Source organism: Dromaius novaehollandiae, chromosome 1 (genome assembly GCF_036370855.1).
Source record: "Dromaius novaehollandiae isolate bDroNov1 chromosome 1, bDroNov1.hap1, whole genome shotgun sequence".
In the NCBI taxonomy this organism is placed as follows: Eukaryota; Metazoa; Chordata; class Aves; order Casuariiformes; family Dromaiidae; genus Dromaius; species Dromaius novaehollandiae.
The window spans coordinates 77395902-77420841 of record NC_088098.1 but is presented as its reverse complement, the minus strand read 5'-3'; the positions used below and the strand labels follow the sequence as shown (position 1 = coordinate 77420841).

The following is a 24940-nucleotide window of genomic DNA, read 5'->3' as shown; positions in this document are numbered from 1 at the left end:
AGGAATTCGTTCATGGACATTTTTTTTTAACACACAAGCTTCTACTTTTGTTGAATTTGGTGAAATTAGGTACCACAAGGAACAAAGCTGTCTTCAGACTGCGTACAACTATTGGAAGGGCTATAGGATGTAGCAATTCATTTTCAGTTTTGATGTCTTTTGGTAGGTTTGGAGGGAGAAGGAGAGGGATGCACTAGGGCTATATTCAACTGCTCTTCATCAGGCAAACCTTCCATTGGAATTCACTGGTAGCTTTGCCTGTGTAAAAAATATTCTCAGAGAGCTGTTGGAGTTTGTGGTGCATTTCCAACACAATTCCACTTTCAATCTATACCAATCTGTGTCCTCTACACATACAGAGGTGTCTCAGTTCTAGCTTTTCTCTTTAATTCCCATCCTCCAGGTCTTGTCTCATCAGCCCTCTTTAGAGTACAGATTTATATGCTGTACATAGAAGGTGAGCAGGCTTATAGCTTCAGAGCTTCTGGCACAAGGTACAAAGAAATAGCAACAAAAACACTGACATATGCAGCTGTTTCTTTAAATAAGGGAAGGCCAAGCAAGGTGACCGCTGCCAGCCAAGTCTGAATGTATAAAGAGAACCACTTCCAGAAAGAGGGCTCACAAAGTTCTTGAAAGTGGGACCACCTCAGAGACGAAGTTAGTCCCTTCCCCTCCCCCTGGTCCTCCCTGACCTGCTTCAAACTTTAGCAAATCAGTTTTTCCACGACTCTCACCCCCCCCCCCCCCTTAAGCAGTCTGATTTTTCTATGTGAACATTTTGACAGGTCTCAGAGCAGTTTTACTCATTCATTTAATAGTCACAAATGATGGTTCTATTTCACCAACTAATTATTTCCCCAGCCTCACAGATGCATGCCTTTCCTGCATGCTCAGCGAGAAGGAATTCAGTGCCCATATGAGCACCAAGGACAATAATTTCATTAAAAAACTGATGTGTTCTCATTTCTTCCCTTCAATAGATTTCTGTTAAGAAAAAAATAAGGGATAGGGGGAGAATTAACCCAGCGTCTTTAAAAGGACAGCATACAGGATATAAATGAAGAGAACCACTGGAGGTCACTGTGACAGAAAAGTAGAATGACTCAGAGGCAAGCAAGACCTCCAGTGCACCAGTCCCCCGTTTGAGGTGTGTGTGTTGGGGGGGGGGGGAGGGGGGGGGGACCAAAAGGGAGAGAGAAGAGACTGCATCTCCGTTCAGACTTTACTGGAACTTGGAGGCACTGGCTGCAGAACCAAGACATGAGATGAGGCCGTATCCACATCAAAAGCTTGAAGTCTGACCAGGTTTACCTCCAAAGAATCTCAAACTTTTATCTACTGTATATACTTACATGTTTACAGGCTTCAGTCTAACTGTGAAGTGTCCTGGCCTGCTCAGAGCCTCCCAACTCCATGCCACATTGAATAGAAGCTTTTTTAAAAAAACAAAGTTATATTATATCGTACATATATAATATCATTTGGCTTTTAGAAATACTGCTTTTTACAGCACCAGGGAAAAGCTAACTCAAGGCTGCAAATGCTTGATCTCTGCCTCAGCTGGCAGTGAGGGTTTGATGCCACAGTGCTGTACACAGCGAAAGGAATTCTTTCCTAAAAGGAGAGCTGCAAATTGGTTACAGTGCCGCTGACTCTCCATCCTGAGAATTTCCAAGAAATGCATAGCTTGAAATCCTTATTCACTCTATTAATGCAGGTGTAGGAGGGAGGAAGTGTGGTGGGGGCGAGGGGACAAGGCAAGAAACATCATGCCTTTTGAACACAGGGGGTCATTTTCTGCTCTTTCCACTCCGCCTCCTGACAGCTGCTAAATCCAATGTTTTTCTCCAGCAATGCCTGCTGCCTCTGCGACAGAGGTATGCACAGCAATCATCACTTGCAATGGCTGAAATCACTTGGCTGGACCTGCAATAGAAGAGGTTTGCAAGTTCATTTGGAATAAGAATCCAAAAAGCTACACAAGTTTTTCTGCCATTTAGAGGCCCCCTCTTTAGCCTGTAGCTTCCTTTCCACCCCATAGTCTCTCTCTCTCTCTGACTATTTTCTGCTATGCCCTTAATTCACCCCACTGTGCTCCGTGAGTCTCTGGTAACTTCATATTCAACACAGAATACCTTATAAAAGCAGGAGAAAAGTGAAATATCTGCTATCAAATAAAAGCACAAACACAAAGCTGTAAACACTGCATCTTGCAAATGATGTTCCTTCAGCAGCAATTTTGCCTTTCTGCCTTGTTTTTAGTGTATGCCTGCATGTATTTTTGACTAATAACTATGCATACATGCACATGCACGTACGAGTGTGTGTGGGAGTGAGAGCCAGAGAGCATATAAAGGGTATTTGGGGATTCTTTGGTTTTGGACTCTCTCATATAGTTGGGGGAGGCAAGTTATAAACATACAGGTAGATCCAGGAATGAATACTTTAATATTTGCAGATCTCGAGAGCTGCCAAACGCTAGCATTTCAGGGATGCATATTCACATGCAGCTGGCAACACACTTTGGAAGATACTCAACATTTTGCCAGTTAGGTTCCAGCCTTGACATATCTCAGCAGACCCACATATATATCTTAACACCAAGTAGGGAATGTTTCCCCTTGTTCTCCATACTCCTTAACTAATAAGCAAGCAAAATGGCTTGCTGAGAATAGCAGAGGAGAAATAAATTGCTCACTAGAAAAAAACAGCCTTTTAGAAAAAAAAGTTATCCTTCCTAGGGCCTCCAAGTCAACCTGTTAGCTCCCTAACCTGGAAAAAGACAGTAAAGCTTATTAGACTTAATAAAAATCAATGCACAGTCATCCCCCTATGGGATGCCTCACCTCCATGATACTTCCTAAGCATTTAAGTGGTTCAGTGCAGCTGGACTTTTTATTTAATTTCATTTTCTTAATGCTATCACACAGCTCTAACATCCCCCAGCTTGTTTACTGCAAGTCTCACCAGCAAGTTGAGTTCCAGTTTTATTTAATTTGTTTTTTCCAGTGGCAGCAACAATCTGTGTGGAAAGCATAAACAGAGGGGAATAATCTGGAATCAGCAAATGGTGTGCACAGCTGCACACCATAATTTCTGCAAGTGAAAGTTTTAATTCAGTTCATCAGAAGAAGAGCAGAAGCGTTGGAGGCGAAGAAGAGGTGGAGTAATGGAAGAAATATAGCAAGAGGAAATAGTAAAATCCAAGACAGCTGGAGAATCTTGGAGTCACTATAATTAAGGCCCAACAGGTTACAATTCCTCTGAAAAAGAAGTCAAAACGAGAAAACAGCCAATAGAGCTTCAGGAGGGATTGCTCAAAGATGGGACTCTAAAATAACACTGCAATGGAAGCAGAGAAGCTGCATATTGCCTTCATTTCACTTGCAGATAACAACATTCAGTCAAGATACAAGATGAGAAGAAAAAGTCGTAAGAAAAACAAAACTATGTAGACCCAAAAAAGGAAGTGAGTAAATTCTAAAACCAGAAGTTAAGAAGTATTACTATTGGAGATGAAACTGAGGTACTACAACTCTAAAACAGCGTTTCAAATCACTCTTTAATAAGGAATAGAAGGACAAGTAAATGGTAAATTTGCAAGCCATAGCAAAAAGCAGATGTAAATACAGAAATAACTAGAAAACATACCCATCACCTTTTCCTCAAAGGCACCGCACAGCAGCTATTATTGATTGTAAAACAAATTAGCTAGTGAACATATTGAATTGTTAATATCTATACTTTGAAGTAATTAGGAAATGTAAGACTGGGAAAAAAATTGAATAGTGTTATTTTAAAAAGAGGAAGGAAGGAAGAACCTTGTCAATTAGCACTCAGGAAACACAATTTCAACACAATTTGAACAAAACTACAAGTGCTCAGAAAAGCATCCTCAGCATCTAGAGGCTAGTAGATATTTCAGGAATAAGAAGTTTGGTTCCTGATTTGTTTCCTGCTGAATACTCCCTGGTTTCAAGTCTTTCCCTTTAAATGGAAAGCAGCTTTTACAGTTTCTAGAGTCTTCTCATTTTAATCAATAAGTTCATCCAGATGGATTCTGTCACTTGCTTTCCTGAAAGCTTGCCATAGACTATGTTCATTGCTACACAGGCACAATTGCCTTTTATGCCCCTATTCACGAGATATTACTAACCAACAGTGTCCCATGTCAGCGAATGATCATGATGATTGCTATTCTTATTAAGACTGAGCTCCAACAGAATAATTTAATCCTCTACAGGCTTGGATGATTTCTCGCTCCCTAGATGACATATCTCACAAGAGCCTGTAGGCTTTCATTTGACTATCCATCCTGTAATTTTTTTATATATGGGTTTGCGTGAGAGAGAGGCAGCTAAGCGAAGCTTCTAAAACACTTTGGGCTGCAGTGCCATTTGTATGCCCAGTACATCTAACTCTTTTTTTTTCTTTTTTCCCCCAAGATCTAGTTGTCTTGGTGCTTTCAGATGAGGAGTCCAAAATAAAAGGTGTTAGACCAAACTGGAGATGATGCTGGTGGAAAGACTCTGAGTCACTACAAGGGGACATGTTTCATTCTTCCTTTGTGAGAGACTGCATTTCTGTTTGGTTCAAGCTGCAGCAGTCCTTCTGTTTTTCTGTTGAGTCACAAAGTAGCACCGGTGTCTGGACATGCCTTCTTTTCTTCACAGACTGCTGACCAGGAGATGGTAGGCCTTGCTTTCTTTTGGCTGATAAACCTGACAAGAGGCCTCTACCCCTTTGTCTTGTCAGGTGTACAGTTATCAGAGCAGTTAGCAGAAGTCAGAGAGAATGACGGAGAGAAAGCTATGATCCACAGTTACAACTTCCTAGTACAACATGTGCACATGCCAGATTACCAGATGAGAGGCCTTCACTTTCTGTCATCATCCACTTTCCAGATTGCAGTTGCAACTGGCCTTGTCTGGCTTGGAGTATTGTCTAAATAATGCTTTGGATTGCCTTTTGTCAGCCATTTAAGCATCTAATTAAATGCAGATATCAGTAAATCGCTTGGTTTGGTGATGGCAATATTACAGAAGCACAGCATGTTTGTGCTGTATATATTCCACAGCTACTTTCTGTCTGCTGGAGAAATTGGAGACTCCAGCTTTGATCTAGCTTGACACAGGTCCTACAAGGCTGGGTCCCACTCTTTTTTTAAAGACTGCCTCTTCCATATACAACCCTGCTCAGCCACCCCCTGCTGAAGTACCAACCATCTAGATAAACTGCTCAGCATATGAAGCTGGATGGAAGATCCAAGGACTCTGGCCGTGGTTATCTGCTCACTTTAGTTAGATGCTGGGCTTTTCCATGCCAGAAGAATGATCTTGCCCATGCTCAGCTACTTGTTCTTGCCACTTTCCTCATTTCAGTGCTGGCATTTATGCAGCATTTATTAAAACAATCAGGCCAAAAGATCAGTGTCAGCGCCAGCACAAGACACTTGATGGAAAAGAGAAGTCAATGGTGGGATGGAGAGGAAGGCAGGAATACCCTTTTGGCAGCTGCATAGATTTACATCAAATTAAAGTGCCCATTCAATGACTGGGTGGGATCTCAAAATGGTTGACTGTTAAGTATGTTCATGAACTGAACAGTTCATCTGTATCTCAAACTTTTAACAATTTTTGACAGCCTTTGCAATTTTCTTTTAATTCACTGTCATACAATTAATCAAAGACTTCTCCCTTAATAGCAGTAGTTGGCATTTCTTATTAGTGGATTTAAAAGAAAGAGAGTGAAAATATATTGAAAAAAGGCCTGAACCAACAGACTTGTGCAAAGAGAATTTGTTTAAATACAGATAAATACAATAAATATAAAAACAAAGTCTTTTCAGGTAAACAATAGTTTTTTATTTTGTTTTTTAAGAAAAGCTACAGATAAAGAAACACAGATGAAGAAAACATCTACATTTTAGCAAAGAATTCAACATATTGTCATAAAACCTTACTCAGTTATTTCAAAATTGACTTGAACTTCTATACTGTCAGACTGGAAACTGGCTGAAAGACCATAAACAAAAGGGCAATAAGAAAGATGCATTTTTGTCACAGCTGTCATGTGAGTCATGGATTTTCATGTGCTTTCAAAGTATCCGTGACTTTTGATATTTGGGGATTTTGTATGTGGGCTGGTAAACGTGATGGTTAAAGAGCTGAACCAATTTCTCTGAAACCTCGAGTTCTGCCAAGTTAAACCCTAGACTGCACAGGAGGCTAATAGAGAGCAGGAGCTCAGCAACAACACTGTGGTTACACAAAGGATCAGACCAGGGAATTCTCACTGAGAGCTTTAATTCCTCCAGGGATAGAGAGATTTCTCTTTCCCCACAACATTTGCAGTTAGGTTGAGTTTGCAGAGGCCAGCTCTGGCAAGACAATGATGGAGGCTAAATGGGTTCTCACAGCAAAACGCAAAAGAAAAAAGAAAAAGAACAAGAAAAAGAAAAAGAGGAAAAGAAAAAGAGAAAGGGAAAGGGGAGGGGGAGGGAAGAGGAAAGAGAACAAGTGTGTTATCTATAGCAGAACAAGCACCTCTTCGCCTGCATCCCTGCATTTGTCATGTCTTTCTCAGGACGTGTCCATAAAACTGTTGTAACTGTAATGAGTCAGACTGAAGATCTGTTTGGCTCAGCACCCTGTCTCCAACACCGGCCAAAAGCAGATGCCCAAGGAAAATTGTAAGAAAGAGATACAGTGATACTTCCTTGGAACACTCTTTCAACTTTCAGAAATTTGCAGTTTAGGGACTTTCTGGTTTTGTATTTAATATTATTACTAGATTCTTCTGCCATGAATTTGCCCGCACACTTTTTGAAGCTGTGTAATTTCTTTTTTTTTTTTTTTTTTGAAGCTACTGTCTCTAAAAATTAATCAAAGAATTCAACACTAAACAATGATGCTAAATAAATACACAGAAAACACAGGCAGACTTGCCAGAGGAGTTGCCCTTGGTCCTGTGGTGAACATTCCTTAAAAAAAAAAAAGAAAAGAAAAGAAAAGAAAAGAAAAGAAAAGAAAAGAAAAGAAAAGAAAAGAAAAGAAAAGAAAAAAGAAGAAGAAGAAGAAGGAGAAAGAAATCTTTCTATTTTTCCATCAATTGCCTGGTCACATAACCAGTATGAAAAAGTGGCTGACTATCTCAGGATACAGTAGAGCTAATTATACCCCAGAACTACTATATATACAAAATAAACAAATGAGAAATTAAGATGGAAAAATAGTGTTTACAGTAACAGATGCTGTTAATAGTTATTACAGCATGGAGAGAGATTTCAGACAGACAGATGATAGTTTCCTTAAAAAGCAATGATCAGGCTATTTGTCCCTTTCCAAATGCACTTGTTCAAGTAGAAGAAAAGTTTTGCAAAGGGACACTGAGTTTTCTGGCCTACATTTTTTCATATTTAGCTGGGACAGACAGGGCTTCACCAGTGCAGCTTAAAGCCATGAGACCTGTAGTTTGTCCTTTACCCTCTTGTGCTAGAAGTGAGGTGGCCAGGAGCTGGAGTATGCTTGATCAATATTCACTTTTGAAAATTCTAACCCCTCAAGGCTTTTCCACAATAATTCATTCATTTACCATAAGACTGATAAAAAAGTTCTCAGAGCTTTCTTACAGAGCTCTCCCCTTTCATCAGAACTGGAATCCTCTGCATATGCATCAGGACAGAAAACTGTCATGTTTTCTGTTCTAACATGCCAAGTTCCTTGGGGTAAAGATTATGTTTTCCATTGTCATACACTAGTGAACATATCAACTCTGATCTTAAACCAATTAGAAGCATAATAAGAATGTCTTTCTTCTTTTTTTTTTTAAGGGGACAATTTAATTCCATAAACATAGGTGGGGAAAAATTTATGACAATCAAAACCTTAAGTTGCAAAAAAATTCTCATAGACATTGGAGGAAAACCTGTTGTATAGACTTTTAAAAACAGATTGAATATAATGGGCAAAATAAAATTCTGCACTGAGACATAGTTTCTGAAAATGCCAAGGCAATTATGTGTCCTTAATTTGCATGGACAATTACAGCATTGATGCATACAAAGGAACAGTTGTAAGGGAAATTATTGCAATGACATACCAAAATAAGGCATTCAGTAGGGCATTGGGTATTGTGAAAAATCCAACCTAACACAGCTTCCTTATTCCCTATAGCTACTAGTCATTGTGGATACAATAAAACTTAGAAATAATCATGTGCATTGAAGCAGACATTTAATGTGGAAGATGTCAGATCAAATTACTACAATTCAATAAATTCAAAATAAATACCAACAGGTAGTGCTGCCAGCTCTACCTTAGGTATATAAAGTGTACATATGCTTTGGAAAGACCTACTGTCTTTCAGAGGACAAGTTTCCCTGGACTCCAGAGCCCACACCGGCTCAAGGATGCAGCTTTGTGGTGGAGATGGAGACCAGTCATATAGTAGATTTGTCCAACTTTGCCCACCTCAGCCATACAAAAATCAGTCAAAACAAAAAAAGGTCTTTCTTTTTTTATGCTGCATTCTGAATACATTATTTACCTTACGGTCTGAGATCTTCTATCACATCTTTGGTTCATATCTTCGGGCCACTCTCTTTCAGCACAAGTCATGGAAGCTTCTGTGTTTCCTGTTCCTGGTCAAAGGAATTTGGTCTTTGAACAAACCATCACATACTGAGAGAACCACCAACATTATACAGCAATATCAAAATACCATTCCAATGCATACTCCAAGGAAAGACCATCACATTAGTCCATATAATTTGCACAGGCAGTAAGTTCCCTGTGACTGGAAGGTGCTCCAGGATTTTCTACCTCTCCTGTTTTCTTATGTTACAAAAGACAGACAATTTCTGTTGGTGCCTGAAGGTTTGACCTGAATTACCATATATTCATTTTCAATACCACATAAAAGTCACTGAGACCTATATAATGTCTTTAGTGCCCGTATAATAGACAAGAAACCCCGTTCTCTATTCAGTTTCTGCTACTCCCCTTTAAATTATTATTTTTTAGTTTAACTGCATGCTTTCCATTTACTTGTTTGGGGAAGTTTTATTGAATTAGGTTAGTTTCTCATTCTTAATGTCCTTGATCACATCCCTTGAAGAGGAAAAGACAGATTTTTAGATTACTCCTGCTTCATTCTCACAAACCATAGTGGTCCATGGGAATTCCACAGTGCCATCTGCTGCAAGATACTAGAATAACTGCTAACGCAACTGCAATGCAACATTTTGCTTTTCCAGTTTATCTTACCTTCCTGAGTTGTTCCAAGGTCTCTTTTTCTTCTGCTAAGATCACAGCACATTTCGTTACCATGCCAGTTTCTCTGGTTTTCTTTTGTGCTGTATTTGTGGTCATAGCGTTGCACTACTTATTTCCAACCCTAATTTTACCATTTATATTATTATATCTTTTTGTGGGTAGGTATGGTAGAGCCATGTTGGTTTCTGAGGCATGACCAAGCCCCTTGCCAGGTCACTGGCATCATTTCCTTCAAGGAGACCTCGAGAAAATTCCCTTCAGAGCCTGCCATGATGATTGCTCATTGACTAGGGAGTGAGGTGAGAGATTCAAACCAAACAAAGCACTAGCATCCTTCCTGACAGAGCCAAATATGCTGTCTCTGCAGCTTCTGCTGGGCTTGGAAGCAAAAGATCAGGATAGAGAAATATACTGCTATTCAATTCAAAAGCAGTAGAGCAGAGTCTAAATTGACTGGCAATTCTAGCAAGGCCTGGCACAGCTATGTATTTAGCAAGGATCAAAGCAACCAAGGCTCATGGGACTGTGTATTTTCCCTTTGACATTATGAGCTGTTCCATAAGGTAAAATGCAGAAGCCCAGTGATTGAGTGGGATACAAGTGGGCTGTAGGCCTTGGGTTAATCCTTCCTGATTCTTTTCTGTTCTAGAGAAACTCTAGGGCTCAGTGAGACACAGTAAGAAATGGTTATCAGTTAGCATGATCACAAGCTGACTTAACTTAAACCAATATTTGGAATCAAAGTTTCTTCCTTATCTGAACAGTTTATTAGCTTTAACATGCTAGAATAAAAATAATAAAAAAATGAATATTTGATATCATCAGTCTCCACTATACTCATGCAATTATTATATCCTTCATTCTTCTCCTGATGAGTAGATTAAGAGGATTTCAACTCTGTCCATGGAGTGTGTAGCCAAAAAGACACTTACCTAGCACTTGCCCACAATCTGACTAGCCTATATTAGACTGAATGCTCTTCACTGCAGCTGCCAGTGGCTGTAGTCTAAAAATCCCTATAGAATAACAAAATGGAAAAGGAATGGAATGGGAAAAATATTATGCTGCAAATCACAATATCCCTCCAAGCCAAAGCAAGGCATATTTATTCCCCAGACTAGTTCTCACCTCATATTTGATTGATTACTGCCATGTTTGCTCCGAATTACAGAGATAATAATGAACTGCACAAATTATGTAAACACAGAAAAGATAATGAAGTATTGTCATCAATGTATATGTTTCTTTAAATTATAGGCTTCTGTGTATGCTGGTTATGTACAAATGTCTGAATGTTAGCACATGTTTGACAATCCTAGGCAGGAAAATTTCCATCATAACTATAAATAGATTTGTAGCCCATTAAGTACTAGCACAGTCATTAGCAAGTTATGTTTATTCTCTGATCAGAAAATAGATCCACCTAACCATGCCAAACAGACATTGATATTTCTAAAATTAGACAAGAGAGGTCAGTAATCTTTTAATAGCACTGTTAAAAATTGGCATCCTAATTAAGTTATCAATTACAAAAGTCCTTTGAAGCTAGAACTGCTTGCCCAAGGAGCACACGGATATATAAGGAGAAGCCCCTCACCAAGTTGTGATTTCTTTCTATATATGTAATGCACAGGAATCTTGAATAAGGATTGATCCCAGCTACATAAATGTCTTGAGAGTTTGTTAGCTTCTTAACAGTTGATCTAAGGAAAGAGTAATTGTATGTGTGGTTTCCTTTTATTTGTGTATGTCTGTTTTGTTAATCTTGGAGTAAGAATAAAATTGTCCTTTACTTTTACTTGGTTTGCTTTCTTTTGTTTTGTTTTGTTTCATGGAAAGGGTAGTTGGCAAACCACAGAGGCTTTTCAGAGGAATTAGAGTATTCCCCAATATGCAGTACTGGACCATGACTACAATGACCAACTTTTCAAAATAATACTCAAGGTTACCCAGGAGGCAGTGAGATGACCCCTTTCTAAGCAGTATGGAGGACAGTTTGGCAATACTACTGTTAGGAACTGCTGTGGAAGTGAGGGCTTACAATACAGAGCCTTACCAGAGTATCCACAGAGCAGGAGAGCGAGTTCAGCACCTGAGCTTTGAAGGTCACTCACAGGTTTCTGTGCCTGATGAAACTACTGAAACTGAACATATTTTGCTCCATTTACCACAATCCTAAAATGTTTTTTAAAGAGTTAAAAAAAAATACAGTTCTCCTCCCCCCAAATAAAGGATCCCCTTGGAGTCCTGGTCATCCATACCTGCAGTTCACCTTAAGTACTCAGAAAGTCCAACCATTCTCCCAACCCAGCAGAGGAGTGCAACTCTTCATTGGGTTGGGGGCTATTTTCCCAGGCAGAAATGATCCTCTGGGCATTGTAACATATGCTCAGCTCATATTTACCTGATCTATTAGAAGCAAATGCAGTTCTGACAAGAACAGTAATTACAAGAATGTAATGTTCTTTTCTACAGAAGGCACGGTGTCTGCATGCCTGGGAAAGGCCCAAGATGCTTACAGCATTTCTATTTTCCATGCTGTGGTGAATTTGGAACCTTTACACAGCTTAAGACAGAATAAATTTCACTCCAGCACAAATCTCTTGATCATTTCTCCTTCAAATGTGGGAAAACAACACTGAGAATGTGGAAAGTGTAGAGCACATCATAAATCCATGGACACAGGAACTCAGAAAGCTGCATAAGGCACATAAGGTCTGCTATAAAGGAAGCACTGTGCTTTCATATTATTTTCTGTTTTAAATCTACATATGTGGTTTGGGACAAAGGTCTTTTAGTGTGGAAGAAAGAAGGTTCAGTGTTTTTCTTCTTTTTTTCTTCTTTTTCTGTGTGGGTTTTTTTTCTCTTTTTTTTTTTTTTTCCTGAAGAGAGGTACGTCTCTGGAGAGACAGTGGAGAGATGTGCTCCAGTCTCTAGCATACACCACTGAGGAAAAGGGGAAATTTTTGAAACCACAGAAATAATAGTAAGGAGAGCTCAGCACCTAGGATATGGTTCAAGTATGAATTACCAACAGGTGTTTATTCAAAAATAGAGGTCTGAATGCTAGCTGTCATTTGCCGAGTTTCAGTATGGATTTCTGATACTGTAAGTGGGATTTCCAAGGAAGTTTCTACCAGAAAGCATACACTTTCTTCCCTTCTCATTTCTCAGGTAGGCAGAGTAATCCCATCAGGCCCACTATGTAGCTATTTCAATCTCAGTAGCAGTCTCAGGTGCTAGAAATACCACCTGAATATTCCTACTGTTCCTTTAGAGAACAGATCCCTCACACTGAAGAAAAGCATACTGCCAGCCAGTATTTGTCTGAAGCTGAGATGATGAGAATATTTACATGTTGCCTGGCTTGTCAAGGCAGAGTCTGGGAAACCTTTTGGTTTCCTTTTTGATTTTTCCTATGTTCTACATATCTTCCCTTTTCCCTGTCATGAATGAACTGCAGAGTTAAAATCCTTAAAGGACTTTAAATACACATAACCTAGACAATCTAAAAACAAACTGTAGATGAGTCATCTATTTAATAGAAGAGGTCAAGTCATCAGCATCAGCTGTCACAACAAATACTATCAACCCTATTTTTGCCTGTATATGCTCTATATTAGGGACAGACAGAGAAGTAGAATTTTGTAATTGATGGTCATTGGGGATATCAATGGTGGGTTCATCTCCTCTAACTTTCGATGATTACAGAGTAGATTTCATTCTGTAGCCAAATGAGTCCCTCCAAGCTCCCTTGATAATTAGTGAAGACAAAAAGGCACTTTTAGAGACCTGTTTTAGTTGTCTAGCTTAGGATGGGACAGGTCATGCTCTAGAGGCTACTACTTATACTGGCTTACTTATGACTGTAAATGGAGCCCAGTGTGACCAGTTCAGCTTTGGTCATCTATATTGTATTCAGCTACCTGTAGATGAGCCCAGCCTTTCATGCTTGAAGCAAGGGAGATGTAGTTCTCACAGCACTGTGACTGCAGAATCACAAGATTTCTACTCTCTTGATTGTGAAGTTAAATGTGATAACTGGAATATAAAGTATGTGGGTTTTCCTTAAGTTTCACACATCTCAAAGCCCAAGTTTTGCTCTCATGCACACTGATCAAACCTCAGAGACAGTTTTCATCACATCAGCGGAACAGCAGAACCTTGGTACCAATGGAAAAAAAGAAAAAAAGAAGAAGAAGTTCTTACTACAAATGCAGTAGGACATCATTATGCTAACAGGTTTTTAGCACCTTTCCTGAAAACATACCTCAAAATACATTCTCTCTTCCACCCACCTCATGAAATTGTCAAAGGAGTATGAGTAGGACAGTTCAATGTCCTGCATTGTGGAATGACTGAACTGGAACACTGGAGAGCCCACAGACCTCTAAGGACAAAATAGGCTCAGATTGTTTTGGGACAAATATGGCCTGCCTTCTTTGAAACAAATCATAAGATTCATATTATCTGTGGCATGTTAAAGTTTTTTTCCTAATTCACTCAAAATTTTGTTATATTTTCCACCTTTCTTTACATAAATGCACTTTTTGCTCATTCAGAGAAGTGTTTTAAAAACTACACATCCAAGATGGAGTCTCACGAACAAACAAGATTTCTAACCCAAATAAATCTGCACAGTATACATACTTGTTTGTAAATTTTTGTTAAATTATGTGGTGGAGAGGAAAGGTAAGGTAATATTTTCCTCTAGGGAGGCTTGTTTAGGTGCAATGAATTTCAATAGTTATTATTATTGCTTTAGAAAAAAATGTTTTTGATTGTGACATAATCATGCAGAAACCCCAGAGTGCAACTAGAACTCAACCTACATGAAAGATGAGTCGAACTCCTGGAAATCACGATGACTGCTTCACTGTGCTTTGTGCATATGTTCTACAGCATTGCAAATCACAGAGCAGGGAGGCATTTGGCTGCTCCTGTTCCTGTAGGCTGCGGTGGGGGAACTCAGAATGTGGAATTGCTCTTCCCTGCTCCATAAATATGGGTTTTGACAAAATGGGAGATTGTAGAAAATCGAGGTTCCTTACGCAAGGAGGTATGTCTGTGCTGTCTTTCATGTCTGACCATTTATGACTCAGATTCTAACCATCCCCTAAGCATCTCCCATTATGAGACGCAAGGTCCCCAGTAGGCTCCATGATGGACCTAAGACAAGCCCCCCTGTACATGTAATTTTGATACCAGTGGCAGCCATGGTACTACCTAACCCCAGGCACCTAATTCCCCCTGGAGCCCTTCTACAAGTTCTGCTGGAGGTAGTTATGATCACAGAGATTCTTGCTCTGTGTTGGCCTCTGGAGAAACCCATCACCCAAGGAGTCCAGGGCTAACCTAGCCAGCTAATTAAGTTCCTTGAATTGGATGGTATGCATATTTGCCTAGATAATTACATGTAATTTCTCAGCAAGGAGCAGAACATAAGCTGTTACATAGCTGTAAGGGAGACACCAATTTTTTGGAGATCAAGAAGGATCTGATTTCAAAGATTTTGTCTCTGTTTCAAGAAGTTTACAGTAGAGAGGAATCCAAGAACGCAAGGTCTCACCCCTAATTTCTACATGTCTCTGGATTCTGAAAAAAGAAGAGTGGTAGTGCAAATAACAGGCTTGAATGGATTTATTCATCCTTAATTATAGTGGATTGGAAAACACTTGTAGATATCTTAAGATTATGCTGTTGACATACAGATAATAAGCAATAGCCACAGAGAAGATAAGGAAAGCAGTAAGACAGAGTCCTTGGGAGGTCAGAACCTTAGAACTCGACACTTACGAATATACATTTGTCTACATGTATACAGAACCTTCTGTGACAAAACATCCTTAATTCTGTAGAAAATCAACATGGGAATCTGTGCCAAACAGATGTCATGGTCTCATATACACACAGAGTGTCCTAAATGCTAATGGAAAGCTCCTATTGCTTTGTATGTACAGAAGAAAACAAACAAATAGCATATTAAAAATTCTACCTTGAAATCTACGTGGATTCCAGCAGGCACCACAAACCTGTGTTAGCACTACAAGCTGCAGGAGACAGGGGGTTGTATTGAAAAATTTTGTCCTACCATACCATGTAATAAACAGCTTTTTAAAAAACCTCTTCTGGTTACTGGCAGTGTAGGTAGGAGAGCTAACCTCCCACCTACTGGAATTTGCTCAAATCCATGGAAAGAATATCAGTGATTTTACTTTGGAACTAGCTCTAAAAGCATACATATCTTATGTAAAATCAAAGAATTTCTGTATAACCACATCATAATGCCTTGTGATTCTGTGAAACAAGAGTATATATTGTCAAAATTTTCTGAATAGAGCTGGCTTACTTGTCACTGAAAGCATGCCCATAAAATATCCGATGATATTCGTCACCATGAGGAACTTTTGTTGTACTCAGAACCCACATTTAACACCTATTGAAAATTGCTGTATTTCCAATATATTTTCTAAAGTAAATATATTTTTTCCTAAAATTGTTACCAGGTTATCATCATCTACAATCCTCAGCAGTTTTCCAAGGAACCTTTGGGATCCTGTACGGAAAAGTATGGTGTGCTACATATGGAAATATGTTCCTGGTACGTATTGGGCTTGGAAACTTCCATGGCTTGGAAACTTCATGACACTGAAGGATTTATTCTATCATCAATAGAAATATTAGATCCTTCGTAGAATCTATCTTCAGCCTAAATGCTGAAATAAGTATTGATGTAGGCTCTTTGGTTCTACAGAGAGTGAATTTTCAACTCAAACAAGTGCCTAGAAGTAAAATATCCATCTTGAAAGGACAGAGTGAGTTTTAATAGGCATTTCAGTGCCAAGACTTGTCAGTCAAATTATTATTGGCTCTAGATGCACTCTCTCAAGCTGTTACATTCTTTACCTGCAGCAGAGTGGCACTCAAAAAGGTGCAAAATTCTTTTCTGCTTTTGAAAACACCAATGAAAGTTAAAAAAAAAAAAATCCCAAACCCTCCAATCTAATTTGCACAAATGAAAACCTTGGATCTACATACAAGAAGGATAGACCCACAAACTCCAATTGGAACTGTCCTTTGAAAGCTCAAAGTCCACAAAGCCAAAATATTTAATAATTGATGCAAAATCTGTAATATTATCCAAGTCCTGACACAAACGGAAAGGGATGTGAGAGTACACAACATGTTCTAGTCTTATTACTCCTATTCCCACACATGCCCATGTGTGCATGTATCTACAGTATTATATAATTTTGCACAAGTCATAATAGTCTCAGGCTTGCTCTTCATTATAATCACAACTTTAAAAAACATTACTGCTCCTTGAATGCAAAAGTAATCCTACTGAAGTGTTACATAGTTAATATATTCCCAGGGTACTGGTTTTCTTTAGAGAAAAGAAATTATATTGGGAAGAAGGAGAGAGGAGGGAGAGAGAGAGAGAGAGAGAGAGAGAGAGAGAGAGAAAGCAGGGGGAAATCAGAACTGTTATTTTTAGATTACAAAGTTTTGAAATGTAATCTGTCCTTTAAGATTCCCAGATGCCCTGTCTTCCTTTTTTTCTGCTCCTTTTTCATTTTTGGGGAGGGAGTGGTTAAGAGGGGAGGGAAAATCATATATACACACAATAGCTTTGTCTAGAAACTCTGAATGTGTCTCTGGCCTTGCAGAAAAAAAGTGCTATATGAATTTGGGGAGTGGAGGCTAGGGGGTGTTTTGTGGGGAATCACACTGCTATGTAATTATAGCTCTTGTATACCTATAAACAAACTCCACCTTAAGTTCAGCTGAGAAAAGGCTTGCTTACTTGTCTGATGGCCAAGAAAAATTAAACTAGAGCAGAATATAAATAGAATGAAGAAGAAAACTGAGAAAAAGCCCTGATAGCTGAGAGAAAATGTTCTCCCTTACAAAGGGGACATAGTTCGGCTTATAAACATTGCTAGATGTGGTAAGCCTCTTTTTCTCTCTCTCTTTTTTTTGGGGGGGGGGACTCCATAAGATCTACCATGACACAAATCTTTCCTGCAGAGCTTTCACACCATGCCTTGGGCATGCCTCCAAATGAACGTCAAAGAGAATTTCATTTCAAGTCAAGGCTCAAAGTGCATTTCAGATAACACGAAAATACCACAGTGAGAAATTCCATGAACAAAAACCTGCAACAATTCTTTACCCTGCACCATCGTACACTCACACATGTCCTTTTTTCCTGGTGAGAAAAGTGCAGTCTGCTATAGCCACCCGGTTTTCTCCCTCACACAGCTCCAGACTCAGCTCACTGCGCTGATCCACACTCGCTGTGACAATCTCTAAGGGATCATTTGCCACCTGAGAACTTCCAGACATAACTACATCATTTATTCATAGCTCTCCCACCTCTTAACTTAGAGCCGGAGCTGGAACCAGGCAGCAGGAAGCATCTGTAAGCATTTTACATCCACCAGGCGACAACTCCTCCCAACTTGTGGACTTCTTATCTGGCCGAATGCAGACAGGGACCTACCCCTTCTTTCTCAGGCAGCTAGAACACTGTCAAGGTGCATGTAAGCTATAGCTATAGCTCATGGGATGAAGGCATTTCCTCTCTGCTCTTAAATCCATCATTTACTATCACAGTCTTTTTCTCCATCAAGTAAGGTTGGCAATGGATACTTGCTCCTCTCACCCTTCCTCCTCTTCTCCCTCCCTTTTCCACCACCCCCGAACATGCTAAGCCCCAGGAGGTTTCACGGGAAGGAAGATGGAGGTTGTACATTGTCTAAGAATGGTTTATAAGCTGCCCTTCTGGCACAGAACTAGAATCAGGACATTGTTTAGCTACATGTCTGAACTAGAGGAATAGGCGCAGTGAAATTAGATGCCATTGGGTGGTGTGCAACCAGTAAATTAGCCTACGGTATGCTAAGCAGCACATCACCACAGCTGCAGTTCTCACTCCTTTCCTGTCTTTGACTATGCCAGGTAATATCCCACAGTTACAGGAAAATGTCAAATGCACTTTGCTTGTTCCATGTTTACTGCGTAACACAACAGTCTCTGAAGACAGAACTGGAGACAGGGCTACCTACGACGTAGGTCTGGGAACCATCCAGGAAGTTAAGTCAGCAAGTCAGAACAGGCAAGACTATCAGCAGTGTAGTTCAGACTGGAGCTGTCTTGGAAACAAGACTAGAAAGAGGGCTACAGCATAGACCTGGTGTCCATCCTGGAAATCCAGTCAGCAACTTAAGAGACAAGCATACCTACAACAGCACTCCGGCACTTAGGGTCCCTGGACTGAGCTTGGATGGAGCTTTTGGACCAATGGGCAGAGGCTACATAGATAGAGGCACTGGATGTGGCTGGTCAAGGCAACTGAGACCTTTTGGTGCACTCAAGGCACCTATAATGGGGCAAACTCTTTTGCATGAAGGGCTGCCAATGCAGACAGCCTAGCATGGACTTGTAATACATGGGAATTACTATTCTTTAGTAATCTAGCAGTGGTCTGTCCAGTTGCTCAACTCATCTCAGCACATCAGTACTTAAAGGGATGGTCATTCAAGGGATTGGTAAGGTCAGTAGACACATATATTAAATTTGCCTTTCTCCTTAGTCACAAGATGTCAGAAAGTAGTTGCCATGCAGGTAGTTGTTGCCTGTTCACCTACCTCCATCCAAGAACCTAGCAGTGCGTACGACAGGACCCAGGGTTTTCCATAGATACCTAGATCAATAGGAAAGATATAACATATTTCATGGCATTCCAGAACCTTGCCCTCTTCCAGGATAAAGTTGTGAATGGAATAGGGAAATCTGCAAAAGTTTGGAAATAAAAGAGGCATTCGAATTAGGTTAAAAAGAAGTTCTTCAAAGAGGTAGGAAGCTGCACCATTCTGACTGTTAGGTATCATGTAATAGAGCTTTTTCCTCGCTCTTTTTTCATAACCAGGATAAGCTGTCCCCAGCCCTTCATCCTGGGCTTTGAGATCAGCATACTTAACCCCTTGACTGTCTGCTTGAAGCCACCTGGAGAAAAAGCATCACTTGCTTTTGTTTGGGTTCAGCTAGAGCTCTTAGTAACATTGGTGGTTACATTAATCATTCAAAACATCCAGAATGTTCTCTCTTTTTTTATGCCATGAGATAAGACCATTTGATGCTCCTGGAAGCCTATCTGAAGACACCACATCTCTGCCTGAAGAGAGCCACTCATGATTCTGTCTTCTGGTGTAATATTTTTACCAGTAGCACTGTCTCCTTGCTCTCTTGAAGCCTAAACATAGTTTTGCAGTCTAAATTGTCTAAACCCAAAGTTCCTCTTCAGTATGACCAGATGGTTAAAAAGAGAAGACAAACACTTTAAAAATAAAGTCATAACTTTAAGCTCCAAGTCTGGAAAAAAAAAAAAAAAAAAAAAAACCCTCCTGCAACTGGTGCCATTTCCAGTCAGAACCACCACAATGCATTCCATTTTATAAACCCCAGTCCTCGAGGGCAAACAGCTAATTGTTTAAATGGTGCTGTGCAAATATTCCAGAGGTGAACAATCCCCCAAACACCTGCTGCTGTACTTAATGCCTGTGTATTTACTTCTAGCCATAACACGCATATGTATAATTTCTCTGTGAAGAGACATCATAGAAAGTGCTAAAAAAGCAGGAATGTTCAAGCCACCTCTTTCTCCTCCCCCTTTTCCTAGTTTTTCTTTACCAGAAAGACAAGAAGAGAATGCACAGATAAATGCGACCACAGAGTAAGTGGCAACTGGATTTAATTCATATTAAAATATTCACATGGCAGAAGACACACACACACATGCGTAATCAGGGGGGTTTATTTTGTATGGAAAAGTGGCCATGAAGTGACTGGAGGCTAAACTACTCCCCAGTGTTGACAATTTTTTGCAAACAAAATTTAATATAAAGCAGCCCTCTAGCTGCATCATTTGCCTCCCACATGGAGGTGAACCAGAGGGATCAAAATTAGCATGGGAGCTACTGCTCCACAATAACTATTGACCATTCCTGTTTGCTATCCTACCCTCCAGCGGCAACTTAGTCAGGTGCCTCACACCCTGTGAAAGCATCCCACAAATGGCTTGGAGCAATAAGAAGGAGCAAAAACAAATTCTTTCACAAGCTCAGCTGGCAGTTTATGCCTAGAAGCAAAAGAACTTATGATATACCTCATAATATTTTAACCTCATAAGTTAACTTCAGGTATTATTCCTATTTGAGTGGTTAATCCTACCCTGGCTTTCAAACTGTTTGCCTCCATATCCCTCAGCAACAAATTCCACAGGTTGATCAGATTCCACTTTAAAGTACATGGCTTTTTAAGTGCTTTGAATACATAGCCTGCATTTCACCATGCTGATCCAGCATGAAAAGATAGATGGAAGTGTCCAGCTAATTACAATCCTGTCAGCCCTCACTCCAGTAGAATGAGAGCAGGTCTAGTAACCAGAAATTTCTACTGGAAAGGATGTTCTTTGGATTACAGCATTAAATCCTAAACTAAGATTAGGTTTGAGCTCCCAACCGTCTTAGAGATTTCCTAGATGTGAGAAAGGGCAGGGAATGTGAGGCTGGGTTTTCTGAAGTGGCCTAACCTTGTTCCCAGGAAAACTTTATCAATTAGTTTAATGGGAGTACAGTGATATATATTGGAGGCATCCTCACTGCAATCAGCATATGAAAACTAGAAGTTTTCTTTCTCAAAAGCAAATTAGGATACTATCATAAATGTATTTTTTCAGAGGCAAAGCTCACACAGTAATCAGGATAGCCATAGCTATTTGGGTAAGAAGGAGCATTGCAAAGGTGTTTAAAAATGTAGAATCAATAGGTCAAGTTCTTCAGTACAACAACTTCTGCTCCTTCTTTGCTCTGGTCAGGATGTTCACCTCTTGTGAGTCTGCAGAAAAACACAAACATCTCTCAGGATTTTTTTTACCATATGTTTTTTAATGTCAAAAACACTAGTTCCATAAAGCCAGAATTCTTAATGGGAACACGGTAGTTTAGAATAACCTTCTGTCAGGAAAGCGCTCCTAAATTTTGAGTGGAATTTTCTGTCAAGTTTAGAGTTTTGGTAATTTGATACTCACCTGGAATACAGGTCAAAATCTTGTCTCACTGAAAAAAAATATTTATTTAAATAAGTGGAACTACTCCAAAATGACAGGAAGAGTAAATTTCAGAACTTCCAATGTACTCACAGTCAGCAATCATCCAAAATAAGCTTTTATTATCTAAATCTCAATAAAGCAGAACAAAGAAATCAGTTTGTCTTATGCCTCTCCCAGGAGTGTTAGGCATAACCAGCTACTGTGTATTTAGGACTGAGGTAGCCTAAAACAGATGAAAATTGCTCAGTTTTAAAGCTGGGTGGAATTTTTTTTCTGTTGGACAAAAAAATCAACAGGGAAATTCTTTTGCCGTGCGTCAGAGATTAGAATACCTAGGATGGAGGCAAACCAAGGACTAAACTGAGGCGAGACAGGAGAGGGATGTGCAAGAGGCTGACCAAAGAACTTGAGTGTAGATGATAGCCTACTGATCTGGGCTGTCATATGGGATGTAAAAATCGATTTAAACCTCTGCTATGTCAATCTCTGCCAATCCATACAAGTGCCCTAAGTAGAGAGCTCTTAGCTGTTGCAAGATATCTTTTCACATGTGTGTGAAAATAATTTACAAGGTTTTTTTATTTTTCCTTGGTCTTGCCATTATGCTAATAAAGAGCCTTTCTTGAACCTCAAAAACTTTCATGGGGTGAAGCACTCATCTTTCTGCTGTTGAAAGCTGTGTACTTCTAAAGCACAGCCTTCTGAAAATTTTGATACAAGAAACCGGCTGTGTTGGTCCTGTGGAGGATTCTGCTACGCAAATGGGCACTGAAATAACAAAATCATCACAGCAATGCTAGCTGTTCAACAATGAGCTGCCATTTGTTGCCAGAGAAATACTGTGTTGAATGAAAAGCATTTAGAAAAACATTATTACAAAGGGAAAATATGAGCAATCAACCTAAAGAAATGAGCCACAGAAGCTTGTCTTATGAAATGTCTTCTTGACTGTCTCAAAACATTAGACATGCTGACAGAGATATCAGAGAGATTTTGTGTTATTTCATATATAGATGGTTTCAATTTTAGATTCAGTGCCCCAAAATTATACCATGTTGGTCCACCTGCCATGTTAAGCTTTTGAGTGGAGGAGTCTGAAAGTCTGAGTGTCAGGAGAGAACCTGAAGAGGCAGAACACAAAGAATTTAATTCCAACCAATATGCTCATGGCTGTGATGTGACAGTTGTGCCTATTGTGAATGTCTTTCTCTAGTTCTTCCTTATGACGGTCTTCCTCATGACGGTCTTCCTCTTCCTTGAAAATGCAGAATCCAGTCCTACTCCTTGCATTATATAGCAGATGCAAAGAAGTGCTCATGTGAGTACAGAATGAAAATTATATTTCAGAAGCTTGAGCAGAGCTCTCCAGAATGACCTCCAACCTTGAAGTCTCTTATTTTATTAAATCCTTAGGTCTGAAATATAACATTGCCTAATTGACAGATGTTGAACCAAAAATTAAATTTCTTCTCATTTCAACATTGGCAAATATTTTCCCATTAGAACTAAAATTACCCACAGAGACAATGTCCATAAAGAAGCCGCAGTCCAAAGTGGACTCTGTACTTTGCTTTATCTTCCTACTGGCACCATTAATAAACTCATGCAAGTGGGTGTAAATGGACCCCAACATGCTGGACTCTGAGACACCTGCAGCAGATGAATATGGAAAGAACAGACTTGTGAAAAGATAAGGGTGGGAGTAGACAGAGAGATGTCTTCACTCAAGAAATACTCTTCTATTTTTCAATCTCAGTATTTGCACATAAGCAGCTCTCTTTACAGCATGTCAGATTCTGCACAGAGGGTTGGGAAGTAAAATACTTATAGTGCAGACTAGTACAAAAGTAATACTTTCTCCACCAGAAACAAGAAAGCAGAGCACAAAGGAACTGTTAGTCTTTAAAGAATGCATATTTGCCTTAGGTGCTCCGGGAACAACACAACTTCAATTTGCTTAGAACAAGAAAACACATTGGGAATCACATAAAAACACTGTGTAGGCCTCAGGTTAGCCTGCTGGATGTTTTTAATAGCTTGAATATATTAGATTAGGAAAAAAATAATTTCCTTGAAAATAAAATTAAGGAAAGCTACCAACAAGCCTAGTCATATTGGCATTCCGTATAGCAACATAGATGCCATGGAATAAATATAATAGGTATTTTTGCATATTCTCTGTCCTGTACAGATAAGCAATGTCTCCAGCATTAACGCCAAGAGGCCAAGAGATGTGGCTGCTTGAATACATTGCATTTGTCTTCTCTGTTTCAAGGCTATAGTATGAGTCACAAATTTAACAAAGTGCATTTTGAGGCAAAATGTGGAAGCAACAAGAAATTGCAAGTGGTTTTCAGCTCTCACCTGGGCCCAGAGCTTTCTTGATTAGTCAGTCAACAGGCCAGGAAGGTACAAGAAAATAAACAGGCTCTAAGGTAATATCTAACAATTTTCTTACGCTTTGTTTCTTATTTGGCTGCTAAAACAGAGACCGTAAACACTCATCAGATAATGAAAACACAGGCTTATAGAAAATCTTTTTCTTTCCTTTTCCTTTTTTGTTTCAAACCTTCTTACCTAATTTAGGTGTCAACCTACCTTGTAGAAATGCTGTCAATTTTATGACATTGTTTCCATTAGAGTGTGCACTTTTCTATTTTGGCAAACGTCCTCAATAAGAAGTGCCATCAAAATTAAAACACTTGAGGGTAGGATTATGCCTAAGTATATCCACTACTTTTGCTTGAGGAAAATAAACTCCTGTTGTCACTTGATAGGTACTTAATCTGTTACAACCGGATCATTTTTTTCTGTAATTCTGCTTCTCCTGACTGATGCATATTCTCCTATGACACTTCCCTGAAGAATTTTTCCTCTGGCCATAGATAGTGGTCATCAACAGAGAAAATAACATTCCAGGCATGCACATGGTTCTAATACATTGCAGGCACAACATCTGAGCCCTTACTAAGCCATAGTGTCTGCTCCATAATGCCATCATGCTCTGGGGACCGGCACTACTTCTGAAGCAACCCAGATGCACTCTAATCCAGATAGCTCTGAGGAAAGATGAACAGCCTGTTTAAAAAAAAGAAAAAAAAAACACATTCAGCTGACCAAGCCATTGTATTGTCTAAATACTCTTGGTGGAGATCTAGCCAAGTCAAGCTGTGAAGAGCAATGCTAGACCTGATCTTTCTCCTGCATTTGGAGTGAATCTGTATAAAAGGCTTTGGTGTGGACTTGCCTTTTACTGCCTACCAAGTTGAGTGCTGTGGTCCAGGGGAATGTTGCTGGTAATAAAAACTCATTTGACAAAGCTCAGAAGTGGATGATACTTAGAATCAGAGAATAAAGGACAGAAGCAGGGGTAGATGGATTTCCACAGTTCAGATCTTTCATTGCTTTTACCTCACTCTCCAAAACTCTTCATTACAGTTACCTTTGTACATACTTATCAATAACACTGGAAGTTTGCTGATATGTCAGTAGTCAACTGAAAGCACTGCATTTCTTGTTTCTATGCCAAGTGGAGTATAGCTCAAAA

At 39.5% G+C, this 24940-nt stretch overlaps 1 long non-coding RNA gene across 1 annotated transcript; it reads right to left on the bottom strand.

Annotated features, from left to right (window-relative positions):
- Nucleotides 1–20017: 20017 nt before the first annotated feature.
- On the bottom strand, nucleotides 20018–24473 carry LOC135328825 (uncharacterized). Its single transcript, XR_010389911.1, has 2 exons — nucleotides 24362–24473; nucleotides 20018–21179 (listed from the first exon to the last, which is right to left on the bottom strand). It is a non-coding gene; the product is annotated as an uncharacterized LOC135328825 (long non-coding RNA).
- Between the last annotated feature and the right edge of the window lie 467 nt (nucleotides 24474–24940).